The following is a 14,047-nucleotide window of genomic DNA, read 5'->3' as shown; positions in this document are numbered from 1 at the left end:
AGAGAGAGAGAGAGAGAGAGAGAGAGAGAGAGAGAGAGAGAGAGAGAGAGAGAGAGACTATGGTGTCAAAAGGAGAGACTAATCACTGGCACTCCTCTTTGAATCCTCAATGGAGTACTTAATACCCACCCACACTGGTGGGGGGGGGGGGGAATTCTTTACTCAGCTTAGTTATTCAAATGCCCGAATCTCCCAGAAGCAGTACCATTACAAATACACCCAGAAAGAGTTGTATCCCTTGCCCCAGTATCCTTAGGTCCATGACACACTGTGAAAATGAAGTGGTTCTTACACAATCTCACTGAGCTTGTACAACAGAATCACCAAGACTGCTTATGAGGAGGGCTCCTGATCCTGAATCAAGTGCCATCGGCTTGTTTAGCTTAACCATGGGATACCTAAATTGATCCCCGTTGGACTGTGTGTGTACACACATATTTATATTTGTGTGCATGTGCTAAATATCGAACCCAGGGCTTTACTCATATTAAACACCTTCCTTACTACTGGCAATTAGTTTTTTCTCCTACAAGGCTGTGCCTGTGCTCGGACCAGACAGCACTAGCCTGGGGAGCTTCATACAGCGCTTCCTCTCTGTTCATGTCATCATCGGCTGTGACATTCTCCAAAGACAGAGGAGGCAGTCATTTACCTGCCAGTTTTGCTACTTTCCAGCCATTCTTTTAAAACCCTTCCATGAGGGGGACATGGAGCTGGTGAACCAAGCAAGTGGCTGAACGGAAGGGCATTTTCCTTAGCCAAAGCTTCCTACCCTCTAATTTCACACAATCAGATAAGCACTTTAGCTGATGAATTTAAATTGAGAGGAAAAGCCAACAACGCAAGCTCTGGGGAAGGTTAGATGCCAGCCCAGGAAATCAGCAGGCACACAGGACTGGAAGGTGGAAGGCTTGCTTGATTTTTTTTTTCCCCCCTTGAAGAGAGTCTCTTCATTCTTGTATCCCAGCCTCTGGAGTACTGGGATTACAGTGTGTGCCACTATGACCAGCGACTTGTTTTGAAGACCTAACCTAACCCTGTCACCAACCAGACAGAGGCTTTGGTGTGAACAAAGTTCTGTTTACCTGACTAAGATTCATCTTTCCTTGGTACAAAAAAAAAAAAAAATTTAGTTGGGCTAAAAGGAAAGAAAAGAAAGGAAAACCTTTCTGTGCTCAAAAGAACGGTGGCTTTATGTGTGCCTCTGCTGTTTCTGTCGATTTAAAAGTGAAGAGGCTGGGAAGCTGAGGCTGGGCATGAGGACCTGTCATGACACCGGAGCATAGACCTTCTGACCCCAAGTGCGGGTCTCCTTATTTTCTACATGCTATATACTTTCCAAATGACAAACCAAATAAAATTTGCCTGCATGTGGGATCTGGGCTTGTTTGGTGTCTGGGATGCACAGGGTGCTCTCTCCAAAACTGCTCCCCCAAGTTCTGGGCTCTTAATAGTTGATGTAAAGAGACAAATGTGCACAGATATGCACCTCCCTCCCCTCCCCTCCCCATACAACAAGCCCTGCTACTTTTCTACTCTTTGCTTAATGTAATATTTATAAGACCCTGCTTTGCTATTCTGAGAACTCACCTAAATTTCATCTCTTGGCAAAACAAGAGGTCGTCTCTTCTTGCCATCATGACTTCAACTAACTGACACAATTTTGGTTTTATTTGTATTGCATGGACCATATTCACACGAACACGAACTAATTAAACATGGAATAAAAAAATGATCAGATATGGACAAAAGATAAGGTATTCTAAATTTAATCTTTAAGTAAAATTAAGTAAATGTAACTTTAGACTTGAATAATATTTAAATTTTACTTAGATAGGAACATATGTAACTTCTGCTTATCTTATTGCCATAGTCATACTGGGTCTGTAGTAAAAAAAAATGGCAAACTATTTCATCATCCCCATTATCGGTGTATATGAGGTCTTACCTCTTAAAACAAGACTCTGCTGTGATTCGGGAGCAGAATGCTTACCTGACCAGATTTAGCATCATTATCTCAATGCTCGTTTGTCCCAGATGCTCAGAGCTGCCTTCAGTATGATTATCCAGTAGGTTTTTCATTATGGGTATGGTTTGCTCTACAAACTGAGTATTGCTGTCACTTAATAATGCCTATACACATACACACAAAAAACAAAAACAAAGTCCATTAGCAATCTTACATCAATGAACAGACAGCATGACCAGGACAATGAAACTGACTTAACCATCACATGCAGGCACACCACAGGCAAATAAACAAACACACAGATACACAGAAGTACGAAGGCACATATCCAAGATTCATAACTCTAGGCATACCCACAGGCCTGAGTTCTTTAGAAGCAGGTTGATCCCTAAATTACATGAATTTTTTTCTGTAATTATGAAAGTTTTTAAAGTTGTAAGTGAATTATCACATTAGCATATAATTTAAATAATTTGAAAGAAACAGTCTCGATTTATTTCAGACTATTACTATATTCATAAAGAAGGGTAAGAATCAAAGTGGGGAAGACTTCACCTGTCCTTGAGAGTCAAAAAACTTGCTGATGGTATTCTCCAGTTTGTTAAACAACATTGGATACAGAGCAGGACTCAACTCCAGACCCACCAGGTCCTTCACATTGGTCCACAGAGCAAACCTGGCCAGCATGCCTTTCCATTATAACGAGCACAGAGGAGAATATTTGGGGCATGAGTTGAAGATGTCTTTTGTCTACTCAATGCCAAGTGAAAAGGCACACTTGCTAGACATGGCAGCACACCGCTATAATCCCAGCACGCGGGAAGCTGAGGCAGGAGGATCCCTAGTTCTAAGAGCAACAGTGTCTTGAAAACCACTAAGGGGTTGGAGGGACGCTCAGTGGTTAAGGGCACTTGCTGCTCTGGCAGAGGACCTGAGTTTGGTTCCCAGCACTCTGATGGGTCACAGCTGCATATAAGTCCATCGGCAAGGGCTCTGACACCCTCTTCTGGCCTCCACGGGACACCTGCACACATAGGGACATGTCCATAGACACTCACACACCCCTAAATGTAAACACAAGTAAAAGTAAAGCTAATCTATTTTTTTTTAAGACAAGCAACAGATCTTTACTGAGGCGATGGCTCACGCATAAAGCCTTCAGGAGAGGCTCATGTGTTGCACACCTGCTTTTCATGCTGCCTGAAAGCTTCTAGATGGAACTGGTGTTCCCCGCCCCTGAAGTGAAGAAGAAACAGCTTCCTGCAACATAGGTTTTAGGAGACCCTAAGCCAAAGCCTTCCCTTCACACTAGGAATACACAATATATTTAGTGTAAATATAATGTAAATAAGGAAAGCAAATTCACAGTGTGAATGACTTGTTTACATAAAACACGGGTCCTGGCAGCCCTTTGTGCTGAGGGATGTTCTTTCTGCCTTCTGGCAGGGAGGCCTTCCTGAGAAATTTTCAAAAACCTCAGGCCTAAATCGTGGTCATAAGTGTACCAGCTACAGACGCATGCTATACAGCGTGCGGAGGACAGGGTCCAGAGAGCTGTACAGGGGCCAGTTTCCGTCACTGTCACTCACTGTGTGACCTCAGCCCTTGCCTGGATGCCGACCAGGGATACTGAGAGAGCTCAATAAGAAAAGCCAGCGCCGAGAGCTCCCCAAGTGTGAGTACTTACGACCCAGCGTGTTGTTTTTGGAAATCTCGCTTCATTTTATAGATCACATGTGCTCGCCACCCCACCTCCCCGTGTAACTGCCTTTCCCTTCAGAGTGAGGAACCTCTGATCTCACAAAAGGCAGTGAAGTCACCGGGCTTGCTCTCACCCAGCATCGTGTCTAAGCTTTGGACAAGCACGCTCCCCCACAAGTCAGCTGGCAGCCCAGGCCTCACTAAGCCATTCCTGGGGGACTTTAGTCACTGCTGTCTGAGTTTCTTATGCAGGTCTCCAGACAAGCAGGGGGGAAAAGTGCAAGGGAGAGAATCAATGCAGAAATGTGAGAGGGGGCCAGAGTCTCTGTAAAGCACATGGGACCACGCAAAAGTTTGCTGTGGCTCTGGAAGGGGAACGGGGCGGGTTCAGCGCCTGTTCTGAAAGTCATCCCAGGGCAGTGAGAATTTAGGCAACAGGGACTTGGGGAAGCACTCACCCACGGACCCACTTGAAACACGACTTTGACACTGCTCCGTTTTGGAGGTAGCATGCACCAAGAGGCACCTAGCATGTCAGTCTCAGTACACACAAGACAAGAAACTGGATCCAGGACCAAAGAGATACGATTCCAAGCAAGAGACCTGACAGTAAAGTAGGTTATGATATGAAGCCCAAACTAGAGTTCTGAGAGAGATCTTAGTTGCAGAACTGGAAAGAAGGGGGCTGGATAACCCACCAGTTAGTTCCCGCTTAACACTCCACTTTATCCTCACATGATGCTGCGTGTAGTCATGCACATTTCACAGACCAAACTGAGACTCAATGAGTTAAGCAGCTTTTCCAAGGCTCATAGTTAGCGTGTGACCAAGGCAGAGGTTGAATTTGAACCTGTGTAACTATATTTCTCAACTCTGAACCCTTAGCTGGTGGTCTCTCTACATAGGAACTGGAGCCAAGATTAAGAACTAATGAAAATCTGATCAAATACATTTACAAGTTTAGAAAAAATATATTTATTGTTGTTCAAGAATCCAGACAGTACCTGAACAGCAACACTAATCTAAGATGGATGTAGATGGTGTCCCCAGAGCTTGTTGAGAGTCTGCTGGACATATCTGATTTTGAAGGTCTCAGCTCTCCATAGTGTCTCAGCGTCTAGCAGGCTAGCTGCTCATTATTCTGTTCCCCAGGCACAGGGCACAGGAGAGAGTGTAGTGTTTCAGAACTCCATCTTAGACGTAACCTTCAGGGGCTGGAGAGGTGGCTCAGCAGTTAAGAGCACTGACTGCTCTTCCAGAGGTCCTGAGTTCAAATCCCAGCAACCACATGGTGGCTCACAACCATCAGTAATGGGATCTGAGGCCCTCTTCTGGTGTGTGAAGACAGCCACAGTGTACTCATATTTAAAACAAAACAAAACAAAACAAAACTGATCTTTAGGTCTTTATTCAAGTCCTTAAGCCTGCAGCCGGCATCCCATCCCTTCTGCCACAATGCACTGCTAAATAAGATCATAAGACAGTCCAGATTCAAGGAGGGGGTTGGATTGCTGGCAAAACCAACTGCAAAATGCCTCAAAAATCCATCCATTTTATGCAACTGTTCTGCCATGGTGCTTGACCCAGTGCCAAAGTAAATGAAGGGCAGTGGCCCGTCCCAGGGTCCTGAACTATGCCGACTCCCCTGCCAACATCCTTTTGTCCACCAAATTTCCTCTCCTTAACCGGTCAGTCTTTGGGTCTTATTAGCACTAGACCGGGAAGGGGAAGATGTAATGGCTTCAAGTTGTGCAGATAGAGAATGCATCTGCCTTGCTTCTTTTGGAGGTAGTAAAATCCAGACTGTTTAACCGTTTACTTCATCTCTATAGCTTTTACAACTAACAGAGCTTCATGAGAAAGTACACTTAAACTTTCTCAGTGAGCTGTCCAGCTTCACCATTCTTCTGTGAGAATGTTGTCAAATTCCAGGAAACAGATGTTCGTTTAATTAGATGAAGTTTTTACTAGAATTTCCACCCCCACTGCTAGTACTGTTTGCGATCCTGAATTTAAGACACAGAATTCCTGAAATGTGTTTCCTCCAGTACCACTGAGATCACAGACTCCCCAGAGGTGTACCTTTGAAACCCCTGACCTATGAGATTGTTGGAAGGATACTTGACATGTCTGTGCTGAGAGCTGATACTCTGATGTCTTGGGTTGAGTGGTGAGCTTGATGTCAGAATTGGCTGATGTAGAACTCAAAGGAGTACCGTGGTCAAGCCTGTGCTCTGAGTCCAGATGGCCTTGAGTTCTGGCTCAGTCGTGTATGCTACGCGATTTGGCAGGTGATTTAGCCTCTCTATGTCTCCACTTCTCCACCACTAAAGTAGAGTAATATAAACGCCTATTTCACTGACATGCCATATATTAAATAAAATGCTAAGACCAACACCAGACCAAAGTGTACTTCACCTGGTCATTACTGGCACCTACTCTTGCTGCCTGGAGAACCTTGAGCAGAAAATTCTTAACATCTCTCAGGCCAAATACCAGCATCTGTAAAACGGGACCACTATTACTCCTGACTCTTACTGTGTCCAACTCACCGGATCCTTCAATTTCAGATCTCAGACGGACTTTCTTGGCCTACCCCCTTGCACGTTGGTATGAGGCCTTTGCTCAAGCGAACTAGCAGAGACAGTCCACTGAGAGTGAGAAGAGAATTCCAGCCATTCTTGGACAATGTTCTTTCTTACCCTTATCTGGGCGTGCATCACCCAGATCTCCATGCTGTCCACTGGAGTACCCATTGACTCAGTACTCACTCTTCTGGGGGATGCAGTATTGCTGCTCAGCAGACTTGCTGCTCCCCGTGGCAGGGGTGCACAATGGAGCTGCTTCTCAATCCCCACCTGCTCCCTGCTCCATCAGCCACCATCTGAAGAGGCAGGTGGCCACCCCACTGACCTGCAGTCACTCTACCCTAAGAAAATATCATCCTTACCGCCATGAGGATAATGTTCATCCTTTGTACACGGAACTGTCTGTGCCCTACCCCTGTCTGTCAGCTCTGTAAGAGTAAGGAAGGCACGTACCTGCCCGTGGTAGCCATTGTATTCCATTAACAATGTAGCATGTAGGCGAATCAAGAGCTGGTTCAAATTCTTACTCTGTCCCTTCTTACTTGGGGGGGGGGGGTTAGGTACATTATATACCTTTGCGGGGCCTCAGTCTCTTCATCTTCAAAAGCAACGGAATTGAAGCACAGCAAGTAACCTGTTGAGGAGTGGGTTCCTCTGGCTTCACAAGACAGGCGTAACAAAGGCAAAGTCTCATGGGAATGTGTGAGGATTACTGATAATTAAGCAGGCTCAGTACTAAGCTCCTACCACCCTCTTGATTATTACTGGGTGTTTAACCTTAGTAAGTGTTGCTGCTGCAGTGTCACACTCAAGGAATCGATGAGCTTAACAGAAACTTAAAAAAAAAAAAGTTTCCCATTGTAATAATCTAATCCGACCCCTAATAATAGTCTTAAACTTTGTTTTTAGAAATAGTCCTTAGATGCACAATTGCTGCCTTGCTGGTTGGAAGATGAAAGAGTTGTCCTAGGAGCCATAAGACATCTCTCTGCACATCTCCTCTCTGGGCCTCAAGCACCTTCCCCATTCTTACTGACATTTTAATTTGTTTTCTTTTGAAAGAACTCTTTCTAGCCTTGGATTAATGCCTTTAAGGGACATTCCATCCTATGTAATCTATGCATACTCAACAAGAAGGAAAAGGATGGATATTTTGAAATAGAATGAACCCAAGGTGCTTCCTCATCCACAGTTAACCTTCCTCTTTAACCAAACTTTTTAACCCCAACCTTCCCATGATGGCATATAATGTCATGTAGCACTTACTTGACATAAGGGCATATCCTCAAATACCCTTCACACTGGCTGGAGATTCATCCAGCTGTTTTCACACAATGTGGTGCCAGAGAAACAGAAACGGATGGATTCATGTTTATGATAGAGAAACAAGCCTGGCAACTTGAGAGAATGTCAGGCTGACTTGAAGAAACTGGGTAGAGGCAGGCAGTACCTGGCATTCGGCAAGGCTTCAAAAATGCTGTTATCTGTTTGTGAAAGATTACGCTGCAAAGTGTACCCAGCCATCACTCTCTGTAAGAAGCCAAAGAACAGAATGGATGCACAGAGACAAGGCTGCTGTGTGCCCAAGCTCATCACCTTCGCAGGGCAGAGGAACATCTTCACTCTTTCCAGCATCTTTTCCTTTGTCGTTACCATATGCACCGCACAAACAGTATAAGATGTTAATAACTGTGGGAAGATTTTTTTTTTCCTTCTAGAAACTCACTTTCTCAAGACTTTCAAATCAATATGTTCCAAATCTCTAAACCATTCTGAGCATAAGGAAGGTTTTAGGAAACTGACAGGAAACCATCTCCTAGCAGAAAGACAGACCACCTCTGTTCATTGCTTTTCCTTCTCTCTCTCTCCTTCTCAAGAGAGGCCAAATCAATGATATGCAGCTGTGAACACTGCCATGTTTATTTCTTTAATTATTTTTTTCTAACACACACACACACACACACATACACACACACACACACACACACACACATACACACACACACACACACACACACACACACACACACACACACACACACACACACACACACACACACACACACACACAAACCCAAAAAACATCTTGCATTGTCAAGTCTGTCTGTGCAAAATGAAAACATAAACATTTAGACACTTGTTATTATTTTTAAAGCAAAACAAAAATGAATTTATCCTGAACACAACCAGACTGTGTGGATCAATGTTTTTTTTTTTTTTTTAAATTCCTTTATACACCAGCAGATTTAGTAGCTAGAAACTGCTGGGATTCTCTTTACAGACTCCAGGGCATTGACCTTGGTTAAACTCCTGACCACCCCAGCTAGTGAGCAAAGTAAACAAAAATCCCACAACTAAAGCCTGATTTTATGCCCCAGCTGTGGAACAGGAGGCGGATGTCTTAAAAACAAACAACCAAACAAAAAGGCAACCACTAGCACCAACTGGAAAGTGACGGGGTGTGGCCGGGGCTGCTGGGAGCTGCAAGTCCTCTTCCAAAGGGTCCCGAGGGAACCCTTAAGGAACGGGACACAAAAACCCAGGACTGCCCAAGTCAGCTGGCGCTCACCTGCCTGAGGTGGTCAGTGTGCAGTGACTCAGTGAACCCAGGCTGGTGACTCGGTGATGTCAGAGAAGGTCACTGGGAGGCGATAACAGTGGTGATGTTTTGTGGTAGGAGGGATGTCCCCGGAGATAGGTCTCCTCCATTTTGCACAAGCGCGCCACGGATGGAGGGTGACTGTTCTCCTTTTCTAGACACCAAGGCCTCAAGGAGCGAAGGGACTGAAACGGGAGTCACCGCAAGTCAGCGTCAGAGCCAGAAATAAAAGCCAGTTCCCCGAGGCAGCTGCTCAGCTAGGAATCTGCTGGTGTGGAAGAGTTCCAGAAGCTTTCTGCAGTAAGAAATCGCAGGCCTGATTCTTACTCAGAAATTCAAGAGCTTCATCCAGACCCTGTGATGAAGGGGGTTTCCGAGGGACTGAGAAAGACCAGCATTCTTTTTAAATGATGCTTTTGCTGTCTGCACAGCATCTGTACCTTCCCTATCGTGGGCCCTAGGTGATGGAGATTATATCTGGTCTCTGAATCCTGTCACCTGATAGTGCAGGGACCAGTTCTTCTGGCCTAATCCTCAGATGGCCACAGTCTGGCAGGCAGGCTCTGTTTTAGCCCTGAGGGCTGTGCAGTTAGAGGATAATGAGTAAATATTTTAGTACCAACTCCTCATGAAAGTACAGGGTGGCCTGGGAGAGGGTTTCCCCAGTCTAAGCCGTTCCTGTAGGACAAAGGTCAGTCTCAAAGAGGGTGCCAGTCCACTGTAAAAGGACTGTTTACGGCCAACTTATCTAGTTTTCAATGTGGTATTTAAAAATCAGAAGAAAATACTTTTTTTGGAAAATACACATCACATAAAAATAATTCTGAGTTAACAGTTAATGTTGAGGCATTTGAATGATTAGCTATCCTAAAACTCCTGTCTTAACTACAAAACCTGGTCACTTTGGGGTCTTGGCTTAAGTTAGATGGGTGCAGTAATTAACTAATTCTTGCTTCTTCAGGGAGCAAGAAGACCATGCATCACAAAGGCTACAGAGAGCTTTAAACTTTGACAAAAAAGAATAAAGATAGAAATAGATGGCCTAGGGCTGAAAAGATGGCTCAGCCATTAAAGGCTAGGCTCACAACCAAAAATATAAGAAATAGATGGCTCAGGAGAGAGGTTAAAAATGGCTCCCTCATCTGGACCAGAATCCTGAAGTTAGGCCTCTGTTCTATATGAAAATGACCTCCAAGTTTTGAGACTAATTTATTTTAGGTTATAAATAACCTATTACTATAGTTATATTATTACTAAAATTCAAATGTCTAGAAAGTAGAGGGGAATACAAAATTATTACTACCAATAACACAGTGGAGGGTTCTCCTACCTTCAAGTCTTTGTATGAGTTTCTGTATCCATTCAAGGACCTTTACTGAGTAAATGGCTATGTGCTGAACACTATTCTTTTCTGTGGTAGTAACTTCTATGGTAAATGTAATATTTTCTCTTATTTTTACTGAATAACATAAGCACCTTTTGTTTCCAGCATTAGAAAACACAAAGACAGCAAGAAAGAACTCATGTTAAATTCTGAGTGGTGTCCCAGAAGTCTCTTGGCACGTCCTTGACACAAGAAGTAATAAGGGTTCTCACAATGAGCTGTTCCTTGTCACTTGCTTTCAGGGGTGTGGGCTGATTTAACTGGTTAGCGAGCAGTGACATACATGTCTTTCAACAATCACTCTGAGTATAAATGGACTTTTTTTTCTCAATCAAAAGACATGGACTAACAGATTGGGTCATAAAATGGTATTCCTCATTTTGCTGCCTCTAAGAAACAAACCTCTAATCAAAGATAGACAGTACCTTGGGCAAAAGCATTTTAAGCAAATGGAACCAGAAAACAAGCAGGCATTGCCATTCTAATATCTGAGAACGTAATCTTCAACCTAAAGCTAATCAGAGTGGATACAGAAGGTCATATCATACTAATTAAGGGACTAATTCATCAAGAGGGTATTCTAAGTCTAAATGTTTACACCTTAAACATGAGTATACTCAGTTTTATAAAATAAACACTGTGACATATAAAGTCACAGTGTAATAACAGATATTTTCAATATCCCATCTCATCTAAAGACATGTCATAAGAATAAGAAGGAAAAAAAATGGAATTAAAGACATAACAGACCAAATGGACTTAAACAGGCATTTACAGAACATTCCATCCAAACAGTAACAAAACACTTGTTTTTCTCAGTGGTGCAAGAGATCTGCCCTAGAATCATGTGTTAGGACACAAATCAAGCCTCAACAAATACAAATAATTTCTTGAACAGGGAATATACATAATGGAATAAAGTTAGGAATCAATAACAAAAGAAACTACAGAAAATAAATAAGCTCTTGGGAATTAAATAATGTGCTATGAATGAATAAGTCATTGAAGAAATGAATGAAAGTGAGAACACATCCTACCATACACTGAAAGCAGTCCTAAGGAAAAAAAACTAAGAGCTCTAAATGCCTACATAAAAAGGAGACACACATACGCACCATTAAATAATAAAAATAAATGTTTAAAAATCATAGCAATTTCAAATAAATAAGTTATCGATGCATTTTTAAGGCCTTGAAAAAACAAAACCAAACAAAAGTCAAAACTAGTAGATGTGTTTGCCACCAAGCCAGATGATCAGAGTTCAAATCCCTTAACCTACACAAGATCTGACCTCCAGACACATCCAAACAGTGTTTGTACACATCAAGACAACGTAAGAAAAAAAAAATTTAACTCACAGGTATAAAGAAATAAGATCAGAGATGAAATTAATTAAATAGAAACATAAAAATAGTTGCTAAGATGACCAGTTCATCAAATATAGAAAGAAAGAAAGAAAGAAAGAAAGAAAAAAAGAAAGAAAGAAAGAAAGAAAGAAAGAAAGAAAGAAAGAAAGAAAGAAAGAAAGAAAGAAAGAAAGAAGAAAAAAAGAAAGAAGAAAGAAAGATTGGCAAACCCTTAGCCATACTAGCCAAATGAAAGAGAAAGAAGACCCAAATTAACAAGGTTAGAGACAGAACAGGAGCGATTACCACAAAGGAAGACTTCGAGCCTGACATTAGCTAACCGGTCTCTGGAGCTCAGCCTTTCCTTGCTAGCTCGTTCTTTGTCAATAAATCGACTGGCTTTCTCTGGATGTCACTCTCCCTATTTGTATAAAAAGGGAAGTAACACCGACTGCTGGCACAGCTGTAAGAATCAAATAAAACACTGGGCATGAGAGCCTTTGGACACCCCTAGATGACTACAGAGACACAAGATATTGTGGACACTGGCAGTGAAAATCTAAGCTGCTATTGTTCACCATAACACTACCAGTATGTGTGAGCTGTGCATCTGTGTGCAGGCATGTCTTGGCTGTGTGCAGACACACGTGCATGTGCATTTGCATGCGGAGGCCTCTGGTTGATGTTAGGCATCGTTCTCAGTCATTCTGCCGCCTTAATCACTGAGGCCATCATGTAAACCCAAAGCATGCAAATATGGCTAGTCTTGCCAGCAAGCCTGTTCTGACTCAGTCTTCCAAGGTAGAAGTTATAGTCCCACTTGGCATTGATGTGGGGTCTAGGAATTCCAACTCCAGTCTACACTCTTGCATAGCAAGTCCTTTAACCTCCACTCCTGCCCATGAAGGACAGCGTTGAACACATGTCAGGAAATGCTCTGTGAGCATGATTAGCTTACCAAAGAGAACATGAATCTCAAACTCTGTGGGGAGAATGGCCGAGACACAGACCCTGATGAGGAGGAAGTGCCTGAGTTCTTGGCCACAGGAACCAGAAGTATCAAAGCCAGTAAGTGCTCACTCGCCTTATGTCTGAGAAGTGTGCCCTGATGACAAAGAGACCAGGAACTATAGCTAGATTAACTTCACCAGCTGGGGACAAAGGGAATCCCTGATGCTCTTGCAATGAAGTCTAAAGTTTGTAGCTTTAGAACTTGTGAGCCAACACCACACTCAGTTATCTTAGTAGCAATGATAATTGTAATCTTTATTATTACTTTCTCTTGTGTTTCTCTTTCTCAAGTTGTTTCTCTTGTGTCAGGGAATATTCTTAGCATTTCACATAAATAGTTCAATCCCTCAATAAACATAGGTTGTTACAAGTCTCTATTTTACACATGAGGGGTTATGAGAATTGTAAACTACCTACAGTGTCAATCAGCCTTTGGAATCTGAGCAAAGCAAAGAAGAGGAAGGAAGGTGACATGATTATGGTTTCCCATTTTGTAGATGAGGACACTGGGTCTCGGGTTGGTTGAACGTATCACTTAAAACTTCTTTCCAGTCCCAACATTTGAAGGCAGAGCTATCGAGCCACACAGCCCATGTTCTTTCTGTTCTTCCTCTCAGCTCTGTTAGATGAGTGGTACATTTGAGCTTAGAAATCACGTGGTTTTAACTTCCAACTTGAGCCAACCACAGTTGCCAGTGATTTGTACAAAGACATACTGCTCTGAATGCTCAAGTGGGCAATTTGATGACTGAGGTCACCTCACCCCAGGAGCCAAAAGTGTGACAGAAGAGTTCTGTCATACTTGCAATCATGGAGGGGACCAGCACTGACCTTCCCACCTTGCAACCAGGAAAACAAACACATGTGATTGTGGGAGGTTAGGAGAAGCTGGCTCTGCTCTGTGGCCCAACATGCAGCCACCTTCTTCAGCTCCTTGGAGGCAATGGCAAAATCACCCATCCGCCATTCAACAGGGCTCATTTGCTTGGCATCACTTTAGTAGGCATCCCTCCTGGGCTCATGCGAGGCAGGGCACGTACCAGAAATACACACAGTCCTGCCCTCAGTTGTTTTATCGGGTAGCTGGGAAAACGTTAGTCCCTCCCATCACCTCTGTCCACACTCATATCCAAATAGCACCAAGAAATGCAGCCATGGCAACCAGTAGAAGCTGGTGGAGGAAGAGCCTCTCTTCATCGCTGTCTCAGTTAAGCATATGATGAGTTTCTCTCGTATGTCAGACCTTGCATTAAGTACTTGGGAAGAATTCTCAACAATAAAAGAACCTCTGGTGGAATCACCATGCCTGACCTTAAGCTGTACTACAGAGCAATTGTGATAAAAAAAACTGCATGGTACTGGTACAGCGACAGACATGTAGATCAATGGAATAGAATTGAAGATCCAGAAATGAATCCACACACCTATGGCCACTTGATTTTTGACAAG

This window comes from Mus pahari, chromosome 6, assembly GCF_900095145.1.
Source record: "Mus pahari chromosome 6, PAHARI_EIJ_v1.1, whole genome shotgun sequence".
Taxonomy (NCBI): Eukaryota; Metazoa; Chordata; class Mammalia; order Rodentia; family Muridae; genus Mus; species Mus pahari.
Note: the sequence above shows the minus strand (reverse complement) of the source record.